Source organism: Gastrolobium bilobum, unplaced genomic scaffold (assembly GCF_033153095.1).
Source record: "Gastrolobium bilobum isolate Gb01-03AN ecotype WA unplaced genomic scaffold, APGP_CSIRO_Gbil_v1 utg10618, whole genome shotgun sequence".
Classification (NCBI taxonomy): domain Eukaryota; kingdom Viridiplantae; phylum Streptophyta; class Magnoliopsida; order Fabales; family Fabaceae; genus Gastrolobium; species Gastrolobium bilobum.
In genome coordinates this window covers 70,331-82,017 of record NW_026899393.1, presented here as the reverse complement: position 1 = coordinate 82,017, position 11,687 = coordinate 70,331, and the positions used below count along the sequence as shown (strand labels likewise).

The 11,687-nt window shown below is 41.0% G+C and overlaps 5 non-coding genes across 5 annotated transcripts; all 5 read left to right on the top strand.

Moving 5' to 3' along the window:
- Positions 1-1,756: 1,756 nt before the first annotated feature.
- LOC133290173 (small nucleolar RNA R71) lies at positions 1,757-1,863 on the top strand. The gene has a single exon (XR_009748611.1). It is a non-coding gene; the product is annotated as a small nucleolar RNA R71 (small nucleolar RNA).
- Positions 1,864-3,397: 1,534 nt separating this feature from the next.
- LOC133290176 (small nucleolar RNA R71) lies at positions 3,398-3,504 on the top strand. Its single transcript, XR_009748614.1, has one exon. It is a non-coding gene; the product is annotated as a small nucleolar RNA R71 (small nucleolar RNA).
- Positions 3,505-5,379: 1,875 nt separating this feature from the next.
- LOC133290172 (small nucleolar RNA R71) lies at positions 5,380-5,486 on the top strand. Its single transcript, XR_009748610.1, has one exon. It is a non-coding gene; the product is annotated as a small nucleolar RNA R71 (small nucleolar RNA).
- A 1,873-nt stretch (positions 5,487-7,359) lies between these two features.
- LOC133290174 (small nucleolar RNA R71) lies at positions 7,360-7,466 on the top strand. Its single transcript, XR_009748612.1, has one exon. It is a non-coding gene; the product is annotated as a small nucleolar RNA R71 (small nucleolar RNA).
- Positions 7,467-9,339: 1,873 nt separating this feature from the next.
- On the top strand, positions 9,340-9,446 carry LOC133290175 (small nucleolar RNA R71). The gene has a single exon (XR_009748613.1). It is a non-coding gene; the product is annotated as a small nucleolar RNA R71 (small nucleolar RNA).
- Positions 9,447-11,687: the final 2,241 nt, after the last annotated feature.

The window sequence follows — 11,687 nt, the reverse complement described above, 5'->3', positions numbered from 1 at the left end:
TCTTCTTCCTCGTATTCTTCTTCCTCTGTTTTTCTGCTAGGCTGATTGTCTAACAAAGTGAGAGCAGAACATTCTTCCAAGTCTTCTCCTTCATCCTGGAACTTTATTGCTTTGATAACATTGAACTTGATCTCATCGTCATGAACTCTCATGGTTAGTTCCCCCTTTTTGTACATTGATAACTGCTCCTCTAGTTGCTAGGAACGGTCTACCCAGAATGATGGGAACATCAACGTCAGCTTCATAATCCAGAATGATGAAGTTAGCAGGTAAGATAAATTTGTCTACTTTGACTAGCAGATCTTCAATCTTCCCTTCTGGCTTGACGATGGATCTGTCTGCCATTTACAAAGTCACCGTGGTGGGTTTAGCTGGTCCAGTGGATAATTGTTTGAAGACGGATAGGGGCATGAGATTGATGCTGGCCCCTAAATCACACAAGGCTTTCCCCTGGTACGTGTTTCCTATAATGCAAGGAATGGTGAAGCTTCCTGGGTCTTGAAGCTTAGGTGGGAGTCTGCCTAAGTACTGGCACCTATCTTGTGTCATTTTTACAGTTTCATATTCCGTTATTCCTCTTTTTTTTGAGAGGACATCTTTCATCAATTTTACGTACCTGGGCATCTGTTCTAGTGCGTCCACCAGAGGAATGTTGATGAGAAGTTGTTTTAAAATGTCCAGGAACTTTCCAAAGTGCTTATCCTCCTGTTGCTCTTTTGTTCTTTGAGGGAACAAAATTTTTGTTGATATTTGCCTGCTCTGAGTTGGACTGATTGGTTGGCTGTTGGCTTCCTTCTCAGGTTCTGTGTTCTGTTCAACTGTGACTGGTGATTGTTGTTGTGCTTTTGGGGCTGCTTCAGATGCTTCAGTGTGTTCCTTTTCCTTTGGTTGAATTGTGGGTTGTGCTGTGGCTTTCCCACTTCTTAAGGTGACAGCTTTGATTTGCTCTGAAGGGGAGATAGGTGTTACTTTTGTCTTGCTTGTTGAAGGAACGTCAGTATTCCCTCCTAGTGATCCTTGTGTTCTAGTTTGAAGGTTGGCAGCAATCTGCCCTAGATGGGACTCAATGTTCCTGACCACTGCATCATTCCTGGTGACATATTCCTTGACATAATTTTCCAAGGTGTTGATGCGTTGGTCATCTCTGTGGAACGCAACGTATTTGTTTCTTCTTTGTTCAAACGTTCCATTGCTGCTACCTTGCTGATATTGCTGCCGATTGTTGTTGAATGGTCTCTGGTTAATGGGTGGCCTCCATTGGGTGTTGTGGTTCTGATCCTTAACGATAGTTCCTCCAGGGCTTGAATGTGTATTTCGTCCTGCTTGTTGATTGTCTCTGGTGAAGTTCCTATTGCCAAAATTTTCTGCGTAACACACCAATGCAGTGGATGGGCAATCTGTTGAGTCATGAAGGTCACCACAGGCTGAGCATGGTTCTGTTTCAGTTGCTGTGAGGTGTAAGACTTCCACCCTTGGTGCTGCTTGGTCAGCTCTCAGCTTCTTCACTTCATTCATAAGTGATGCCAGCTGGGCTTCCATGGCTGTTTGTTTATCCAGTTCTAGCATGTCTGGCTTCCTCACTGGGCTCACTCTGTCTATTGGCCATTGGAGACATCTTTCATCAGTTCCTTCTATGATTTCGTATCTTGATTCAAGTGTTCCTGTAAAGAAATATCCTCCTGCAGCAAAATCTAAGTGAGATCGAGAAGTATAGTCAAGTTCCTTATAGAAAGATTGTAACACTCCCCAACTCTCTACCCCATGGTTTGGACATTTTCTTATGATGTCCTTGTATCTCTCCCATGCTTCATAGAGATTTTCTCCATAAAACATTATGAAGTTAGAGATTTCAGCTCTAACATCAGCTTGTCGAGACATTGGGAGAAACCTCTCTATGAACTTGTTAGAGAGTTCTTCCCATGTGTGGATTGATCCAGGGGTGAGAGTTTTCATCCATGTTTTAGCTTTTAAGCCCCAGGAGTGAAGGAACAACCTCATTCTCATGCTCTCCTCTGTTACACCCTCATCTTTAAAATTATCACAAATATCTTGGAATGTTGTGAGGTGTGTGTAAGGATCTTCTGCAGGGAGTCCATTGAAGACCCCTGCTTCCCTAATCATGTGAAACATGATAGGTTTTAGTTCAAAATTTGGTGCTACAGGGGGAAGGATTACTCCCCTATCTGGTCTGTTGCTGAAAGTAGCAGCCAAAGTTCTGAAGTTCTGTTCAGGGGGAACCTCTTCATTGTTATTATTGTGATCAGCCATGTTTTCAGAAAATCCTTCCCTGCCTTCTTCTTCTCCTATGGAGTGTACGTTCTGGCTCAAGATCAAAAGAAACTCAGGTGTTTTAATGGAGTGGTCAGAGTCTGTTTCAAACTCTTCTCTCATAAACAAATAGCACAGGGTATATATATGCACAGCAGATTCAGTGATAAAGAGAAAAAAAAAATATATATATATAAGTAAAGTCAGATATACAGTATATGTGTTAGAAAACAATGATAAGAACAACAATTAGTGTTTATATCCCCGGCAACGGCACCAAAAACTTGTTGGGTGGTTTGCTGATGATGGAAAAATATAAGTTCTGATAGGGGACGTTCCTCTGTTCTTGCAGAACACAGATTCGTCCCTTAGGTCCAACCCAAGTGCGCAAGTGCACGCATCAAGTAATAAAGGGAGTATTAATGCCCAAATTATCGTTCCCCCGAGGATAGAGTACTAATTATTGTTTTATCACTGTTTATAAAGAGTGAAAATGAGAAGAAAAGTTAGTAAATGAACTGCCTGATCAAACGTTCCCTACTGTCTTGACAACGTTCCTCAGGAACAGTAGGTTCAATCTGATGGCAAACAGTTGCTCGCTGCGTTATGTATGTGATCCTTCTTGTTTAGAATAAGGTGAGATAATAATCATTGGAGTTTTTATAAGTACTAAATAAAATGAAATAAAACTACTAATCATTGGTTGAGGGGACCTCAATGTCCCCTGGTAGTGACCCTGGTGTTCTGGTCTGAAGGTTGGCAGCAATATGCCCCAGATGGGACTCAATGTTCCTGACCACTGCATCATTCCTGGTGACATATTCCTTGACATAAGACTTCCATCATTGGTGCTGCTTGGTCAGTTTTCAAGTTCTTCACTTCATTCTTGAGTGATTTCAGCTGGGCTTCCATGGCTGTTTGTCTATCCAGTTCTAGCATGCCTGGCTTCCTCACTGGGCTCACTCTGTCTATTGGCCATTGGAGACATCTTTCAGTTGTCCCTTCTATGATTTCGTACCTTGATTCAAGTGTTCCTGTAAAGAAATATCCTCCTGCAGCAAAATCTAAGTGAGATTGAGAAGTATGGTCAAGTCCCTTATAGAAAGATTGTAACACTCCCGAACTCTCTACCCCATGGTTTGGACATTTTCTTATGATGTCCTTGTATCTCTCCCATACTTCATCGAGATTTTCTCCATAAAACATTCTGAAGTTAGAGATTTCAGCTCTAACATCAGCTTGTCGAGACATTGTGAGAAACCTCTCTATGAACTTGTTAGAGAGTTCTTCCTAAGTGTGGATTGATCCAGGGGTGAGAGTTTTCATCCATGTTTTAGCTTTTAAGCCCAAGGAGTGAGGGAACAACCTCATTCTCATGCTCTCCTCTATTACACCCTCAGCTTTAAAATTATCACAAATATCTTGGAATGTTGTGAGGTGTGTGTAAGGATCTTTTGCAGGGAGTCCATTGAAGACCCCTGCTTCCCTAATCATGTGGAACATGATAGGTTTTAGTTCAAAATTTGGTGCTACAGGGGGAAGGATTACTCCCTTATCCGGTCTGTTCCTGAAAGGAGCAGCCAAAGTTCTGAAGTTCTGTTCAGGGGGAACCTCTTCATTGTTATTATTGTGATCAGCCATGTTTTCAGGAAATTCTTCCATGAGGTTCCTTCTTCTCCTATGGAGTGTATGTTCTGGCACAGGATAAGAGAGAAACTCAGGTACTTCAATGGAATGGTCAGAGTCTGTTTCAAACTCTTCACTCATAAACGAATAGCACAGGGTATATATATGCACAGCAGATTCAGTGATAAAGAGAAAAATATATAAAAGTAACGTCAGATATACAGTATATGTGTTAGAAAACAATGATAAGAACAACAATTAGTGTTTCTATCCCCGGCAACGGTGCCAAAAACTTGTTGGGTGGTTTGCTGATGGTGGAAAAAATATAAGTTCTGATAGGGGAGGTTCCTTTGTTCTTGCAGAACACAGATTCGTCCCTTAGTTCTAACCCAAGTGCGCAAGTGCACGCATCAAGTAATAAAGGGAGTGTTAATGCCCAAATTATCGTTCTCACGAGGATAGAGTGCTAATTATTGTTTTATCACTGTTTATAAAGAATGAAAATGAGAAGAAAAGTTAGTAAATGAACTGTCTGGTCAAACGTTCCCTACTGTCTTGACAACGTTCCTCATGAACAGTAGGTTCAGTCTGATGGTAAACAGTTGCTCGCTGCGTTGTGTATGTGATCCTTCCTGTTTAGAAGAAGGTGAGATAATAATCATTTGAGTTTTTATAAGTACTAAATAAAATGAAATAAAACTACTAATCATTGGTTGAGGGGACGTCAGTGTCCCCTGGTAGTGATCCTGGTGTTCTGGTCTGAAGGTTGGCAGCAATCTGCCCCAGATGGGATTCAATGTTCCTGACCACTGCATCATTCCTGGTGACATATTCCTTGACATAATTTTCCAGGGTGTTGATGCGTTGGTCATCTCTGTGGAACGGAGCGTAGTTGTTTCTTCTTTGTTCAAACGTTCCACTGCTGCTACCTTGCTGATACTGCTGCTGATTGTTGTTGAATGGTCTCTGGTTAATGGGTGACCTCCATTGGGTGTTGTGGTTCTGATCCTTAATGATAGTTCCTCCAGGGCTTGAATGTGTATTTCGTCCTGCTTGTTGATTATCTCTGGTGAAGTTCCTATTGCCAAAATTTCTGTATAACACCCCAATGCAGTGGATGGGCAGTCTGTTGAGTCATGAAGGACACCACAGGCTAAGCATGGTTCTGTTTCAGTTGCTGTGAGTTATAAGACTTCCATCCTTGGTGCTACTTGGTTAGTTTTCAAGTTCTTCACTTCATTCTTGAGTGATGCCAGCTGGGCTTCCACGGCTGTTTGTCTATCCAATTCTAGCATGCTTGGCTTCCTCACTGGGCTCACTCTGTCTATTGTCCATTGGAGACATCTTTCAGCAGTCCCTTCTATGATTTCGTATCTTGATTCAAGTGTTCCTAGAAAAAAATATCCTCCTGCAGCAAAATCTAAGTGAGATTGAGAAGTATGGTCAAGTCCTTTATAGAAAGATTGTAACACTCCCCAACTCTCTACCCCATGGTTAGGACATTTTCTTATGATGTCCTTGTATCTCTCCCATGCTTCATAGAGATTTTCTCCATAAAACATTCTGAAGTTAGAGATTTCAGCTCTAACATCAGCTTGTCGAGACATTGGGAGAAACCTCTCTATAAACTTGTTAGAGAGTTCTTCCCATGTGTGGATTGATCCAGGGGTGAGAGTTTTCATCCATGTTTTAGCTTTTAAGCCCAAGGAGTGAGGGAACAACCTCATTCTCATGCTCTCCTCTGTTACACCCTCAGCTTTAAAATTATCACAAATATCTTGGAATGTTGTGAGGTGTGTGTAAGGATCTTCTGCAGGGAGTCCATTGAAGACCCCTGCTTCCCTAATCATGTGGAACATGATAGGTTTTAGTTCAAAATTTGGTGCTACAAGGGGAAGGATTACTCCCTTATCTGGTCTGTTCCTGAAAGGAGCAGCCAAAGTTCTGAAGTTCTGTTCAGGGGGAACCTCTTCATTGTTATTATTGTGATCAGCCATGTTTTCAGGAAATTCTTCCATGAGGTTCCTTCTTCTCCTATGGAGTGTATGTTCTGGCTCAGGATCAGAGAGAAACTCAGGTACTTCAATGGAGTGGTCAGAGTCTGTTTCAAACTCTTCACTCATAAACCAATAGCACAGGGTATATATATGCATAACAAATTCAGTGATAAAGAGAAAAAAATTTAAAAGTAACGTCAGATATACAGTATATGTGTTATAAAACAATGATAAGAACAACAATTAGTGTTTCTATCCCCGACAACGGCGCCAAAAATTTGTTGGGTGGTTTGCTGATGGTGGAAAAATATAAGTTCTGATAGGGGAGGTTCCTTTGTTCTTGCAGCACACAGATTCGTCCCTTAGTTCTAACCCAAGTGCGCAAGTGCACGCATCAAGTAATAAAGGGAATATTAATGCCCAAATTATCGTTCTGAGAGGATAGAGTGCTAATTATTGTTTTATCACTGGTTATAAAGAATGAAAATGAGAAGAAAAGTTAGTAAATGAACTGTCTGGTCAAACGTTCCTTACTGTCTTGACAACGTTCCTCATGAACAGTAGGTTCAATCTGATGGTAAACAGTTGCTCGCTGCGTTCTGTATGTGGTCCTTCCTGTTTAGAAGAAGGTGAGATAATAACCATTGGAGTTTTTATAAGTACTAAATAAAATGAAATAAAACTACTAATCATTGGTTGAGGGGACGTCAGTGTCCCCTGGTAGTGATCCTGGTGTTATGGTCTGAAGGTTGGCAGCAATCTGCCCCAGATGGGACTCAATGTTCCTGACCACTGCATCATTCCTGGTGACATATTCCTTGACATAATTTTCCAGGGTGTTGATGCGTTGGTCATCTCTGTGGAACGGAACGTAGTTGTTTTTTCTTTTTTCAAATGTTCCACTGCTACTACCTTGCTGATACTGCTGCTGATTGTTGTTGAATGGTCTCTGGTTAATGGGTGGCCTCCATTGGGTGTTGTGGTTCTGATCCTTAATGATAGTTCCTCCAGGGCTTGAATGTGTATTTTGTCCTGCTTGTTGATTATCTCTGGTAAAGTTCCTATTGCCAAAATTTCTGCATAACACACCAATGCAGTGGATGGGCAGTCTGTTGAGTCATGAAGGACACCACAGGCTGAGCATGGATCTGTTTCAGTTGCTGTGAGTTGTAAGACTTCCATCCTTGGTGCTGCTTGGTCAGTTTTCAAGTTCTTCACTTCATTCTTGAGTGATGCCAGTTGGGCTTCCATGGCTGTTTGTCTATCCAGTTCTAGCATGCTTGGCTTCCTCACTGGGCTCACTCTGTCTATTGGCCATTGGAGACATCATTCAGCAGTCCCTTCTATGATTTCGTACCTTGATTCAAGTGTTCCTGTAAAGAAATATCCTTCTACAGCAAAATCTAAGTGAGATTGAGAAGTATGGTCAAGTCCCTTATAGAAAGATTGTAACACTCCCCAACTCTCTACCCCATGGTTTGGACATTTTCTTATGATGTCCTTGTATCTCTCCCATGCTTCATAGAGATTTTCTCCATAAAACATTCTGAAGTTAGAGATTTCAGCTCTAACATCAGCTTGTCGAGACATTTGGAGAAACCTCTCTATGAACTTGTTAGAGAGTTCTTCCCATGTGTGGATTTATCCAGGGGTGAGAGTTTTCATCTATGTTTTAGCTTTTAAGCCCAAGGAGTGAGGGAACAACCTCATTCTCATGCTCTCCTCTGTTACACCCTCAGCTTTAAAATTATCACAAATATCTTGGAATGTTGTGAGGTGTGTGTAAGGATCTTCTGCAGGGAATCCATTGAAGACCCCTGCTTCCCTAATCATGTGGAACATGATAGGTTTTAGTTCAAAATTTGGTGCTATAGGGGGAAGGATTACTCCCTTATCTGGTCTGTTCCTGAAAGGAGCAGCCAAAGTTCTGAAGTTCTGTTCAGGGGGAACCTCTTCATTGTTATTATTGTGATCAGCCATGTTTTCAGGAAATTCTTCCATGAGGTTCTTTCTTCTCCTATGCAGTGTATGTTCTGGCTCAGGATCAGAGAGAAACTCAGGTACTTCAATGGAGTGGTCAGAGTCTGTTTCAAACTCTTCACTCATAAAGCAATAGCACAGGGTATATATATGCACAACAAATTCAGTGATAAAGAGAAAAAAATTTAAAAGTAACGTCAGATATACAGTATATGTGTTAGAAAACAATGATAAGAACAACAATTAGTGTTTCTATCCCCGGCAACGGCGCCAAAAACTTGTTGGGTGGTTTGCTGATGGTGGAAAAATATAAGTTCTGATAGGGGAGGTTCCTTTGTTCTTGCAGAACACAGATTCGTCCCTTAGTTCTAACCCAAGTGCGCAAGTGCACGCATCAAGTAATAAAGGGAGTATTAATGCCCAATTTATCGTTCTCACGATGATAGAGTGCTAATTATTGTTTTATCACTGTTTATAAAGAATGAAAATGAGAAGAAAAGTTAGTAAATGAACTGTCTGGTCAAATGTTCCCTACTGTCTTGACAACGTTCCTCATGAACAGTAGGTTCAATCTGATGGTAAACAGTTGCTCGCTGCGTTCTGTATGTGGTCCTTCTTGTTTAGAAGAAGGTGAGATAATAACCATTGGAGTTTTTATAAGTACTAAATAAAATGAAATAAAACTACTAATCATTGGTTGAGGGGACGTCAGTGTCCCCTGGTAGTGATCCTGGTGTTCTGGTCTGAAGGTGGGCAGCAATCTGCCCCAGATGGGACTCAATGTTCCTGACCACTGCATCATTCCTGGTGACATATTCCTTGACATAATTTTCCAGGGTGTTGATGCGTTGGTCATCTCTGTGGAACGGAACGTAGTTGTTTCTTCTTTGTTCAAACGTTCCACTGCTGCTACATTGCTGATACTGCTGCTGATTGTTGTTGAATGGTCTCTGGTTAATGGGTGGCCTCCATTGGGTGTTGTGGTTCTGATCCTTAATGATAGTTCTTCCAGGGCTTGAATGTGTATTTCGTCCTGCTTGTTGATTATCTTGGTGAAGTTCCTATTGCCAAAATTTCTGCATAACACACCAATGCAGTGGATGGGCAGTCTGTTGAGTCATGAAGGACACCACAGGCTGAGCATGGTTCTGTTTCAGTTGCTGTGAGTTGTAAGACTTCCATCATTGGTGCTGCTTGGTCAGTTTTCAAGTTCTTCACTTCATTCTTGAGTGATTTCAGCTGGGCTTCCATGGCTGTTTGTCTATCCAGTTCTAGCATGCCTGGCTTCCTCACTGGGCTCACTCTGTCTATTGGCCATTGGAGTCATCTTTCAGCAGTCCTTTCTATGATTTCGTACCTTGATTCAAGTGTTCCTGTAAAGAAATATCCTCCTGCAGCAAAATCTAAGTGAGATTGAGAAGTATGGTCAAGTCCCTTATAGAAAGATTGTAACACTCCCCAACTCTCTACCCCATGGTTTGGACATTTTCTTATGATGTCCTTGTATCTCTCTCATGCTTCATAGAGATTTTCTCCATAAAACATTCTGAAGTTAGAGATTTCAGCTCTAACATCAGCTTGTCGAGACATTGGGAGAAACCTCTCTATGAACTTGTTAGAGAGTTCTTCCCATGTGTGGATTGATATATGGGTGAGAGTTTTCATCCATGTTTTAGCTTTTAAGCCCAAAAAGTGAGGGAACAACCTCATTCTCTTGCTCTCCTCTATTAGACCCTCAGCTTTAAAATTATCACAAATATCTTGGAATGTTGTGAGGTGTGTGTAAGGATCTTCTGCAGGGAGTCCATTGAAGACCCCTGCTTCCCTAATCATGTGGAACATGATAGGTTTTAGTTCAAAATTTGGTGCTACAGGGGGAAGGATTACTCCCCTATCTGGTCTGTTCCTGAAAGGAGCAGCCAAAGTTCTGAAGTTCTGTTCAGGGGGAACCTCTTCATTGTTATTATTGTGATCAACCATGTTTTCAGAAAATTCTTCCATGAGGTTCCTTCTTCTCCTATGGAGTGTATGTTCTGGCTCAGGATCAGAGAGAAACTCAGGAAACTTCAATGGAGTGGTCAGAGTCTGTTTCAAACTCTTCACTCATAATCCAATAGCACAGGGTATATATATGCATAACAAATTCAGTAATAAAGAGAAAAAAATATAAAAGTAACGTCAGATATACAGTATATGTGTTAGAAAACAATGATAAGAACAACATTTAGTGTTTCTATCCCCGGCAACGGCGCCAAAAACTTGTTGGGTGGTTTGCTGATGGTGGAAAAATATAAGTTTTGATAGGGGAGGTTCCTTTGTTCTTGCAGAACACAGATTCGTCCCTTAGTTCTAACCCAAGTGCGCAAGTGCACGCATCAAGTGATAAAGGGAGTATTAATGCCCAAATTATCGTTCTCACGAGGATAGAGTGCTAATTATTGTTTTATCACTGTTTATAAAGAATGAAAATGAGAAGAAAAATTAGTAAATGAACTGTCTGGTCAAACGTTCCCTACTGTCTTGACAACGTTCCTCATGAACAATAGGTTCAATCTGATGGTAAACAGTTGCTCGCTGCGTTATGTATGTGATCCTTCCTGTTTAGAAGAAGGTGAGATAATAATCATTGGATTTTTTATAGGTACTAAATAAAATAAAATAACAACTACTAAAACAGAAATAACTATAATCAAGAGACAACAGGGTGGTGATTAAAACAGTTTAACAGAAGGAACAAATTTATTGTTTCACTTTTAAAGGGGCTGTTTTCTCTGCTCAAAACTTAGTACCTTTTGGCTTTGTCCCAGTTTCTTTGCCTGCCAACTCTGATTCCTCAGCTTATGGTCTAGATGGCTCACAAGTTTCCATATTCCTATGGCTCCCTTGACTCCAACAGGTACTTAGTTTAGAACCTTAAAATGGACGAGTTGGCCCCTTATTCCTAAGGTGACCAGTAGCGTTTTTGCCATGACATCTACCTTCCCCCAATGGCTAAGCTGTCTGAAATCCCTTCCTTATGGAAGTTCCTTTCTCAGTATGTACCCAATTTCCATTGGCGCACAATGAATATAGCTTACTTAGCCAAAGAAATACAAAAAGCTTCGGTCAAGAGTTTTGAAAACAGTTCTTTAAGAGTTTCACAGTTTACCCGTTCCACAGATAGTTCAGCTCATGGCTGATAGTTTAAACATAATATTCTTAACAAAGATCACATAGACCCGAGATTCAGTCAAGAGATAATGATTGGAACGAAGAGAAAATCACTTATATTAATTTCAAAGACAGTTTATAAAAAGAAACAGAAAATGGAGAAAGATGGGTATTTGCTCGTGAGGAGTCTTGATGGTTGTTTACAGAGAAGAGAAGAGGGGTTGTCACTTAACTACAGTTACAACTTAAAATTAAACTAAGTTACTAACTACTACTAAGTGATCTCTTCCTTTCGGACTGCAAACCCTCCAGGATTCGATGATGTTTTTGTGTGAGGGTGGTTTTATTTATAGCTGGAAGAGGAGTGACAAGACTGTAATTCCTTTGAGCTAGTTGCTTGAATGAGGAGACGGGATTGTGGCAGCAGAGTGTGAAGCTTGCGTGAATTGCTGGATGGAAAAGGGTTTGGTGATGATTAGCCGTTGTTTGCAGACCTTCCCATGCTTTGCTTTCGTTTTCAGCCAATGAGAAGTCTTTAACTCTACGTTACCTGCAAAGTGTACAGAAGCATTAAATGAATGGAGCAGGTGCATTAAATGCGTCTCAGTCTGTTCCCCTTTTAATATATTTTAAAGGAATACGTTACCATTTGTTCCCCCACTGTGT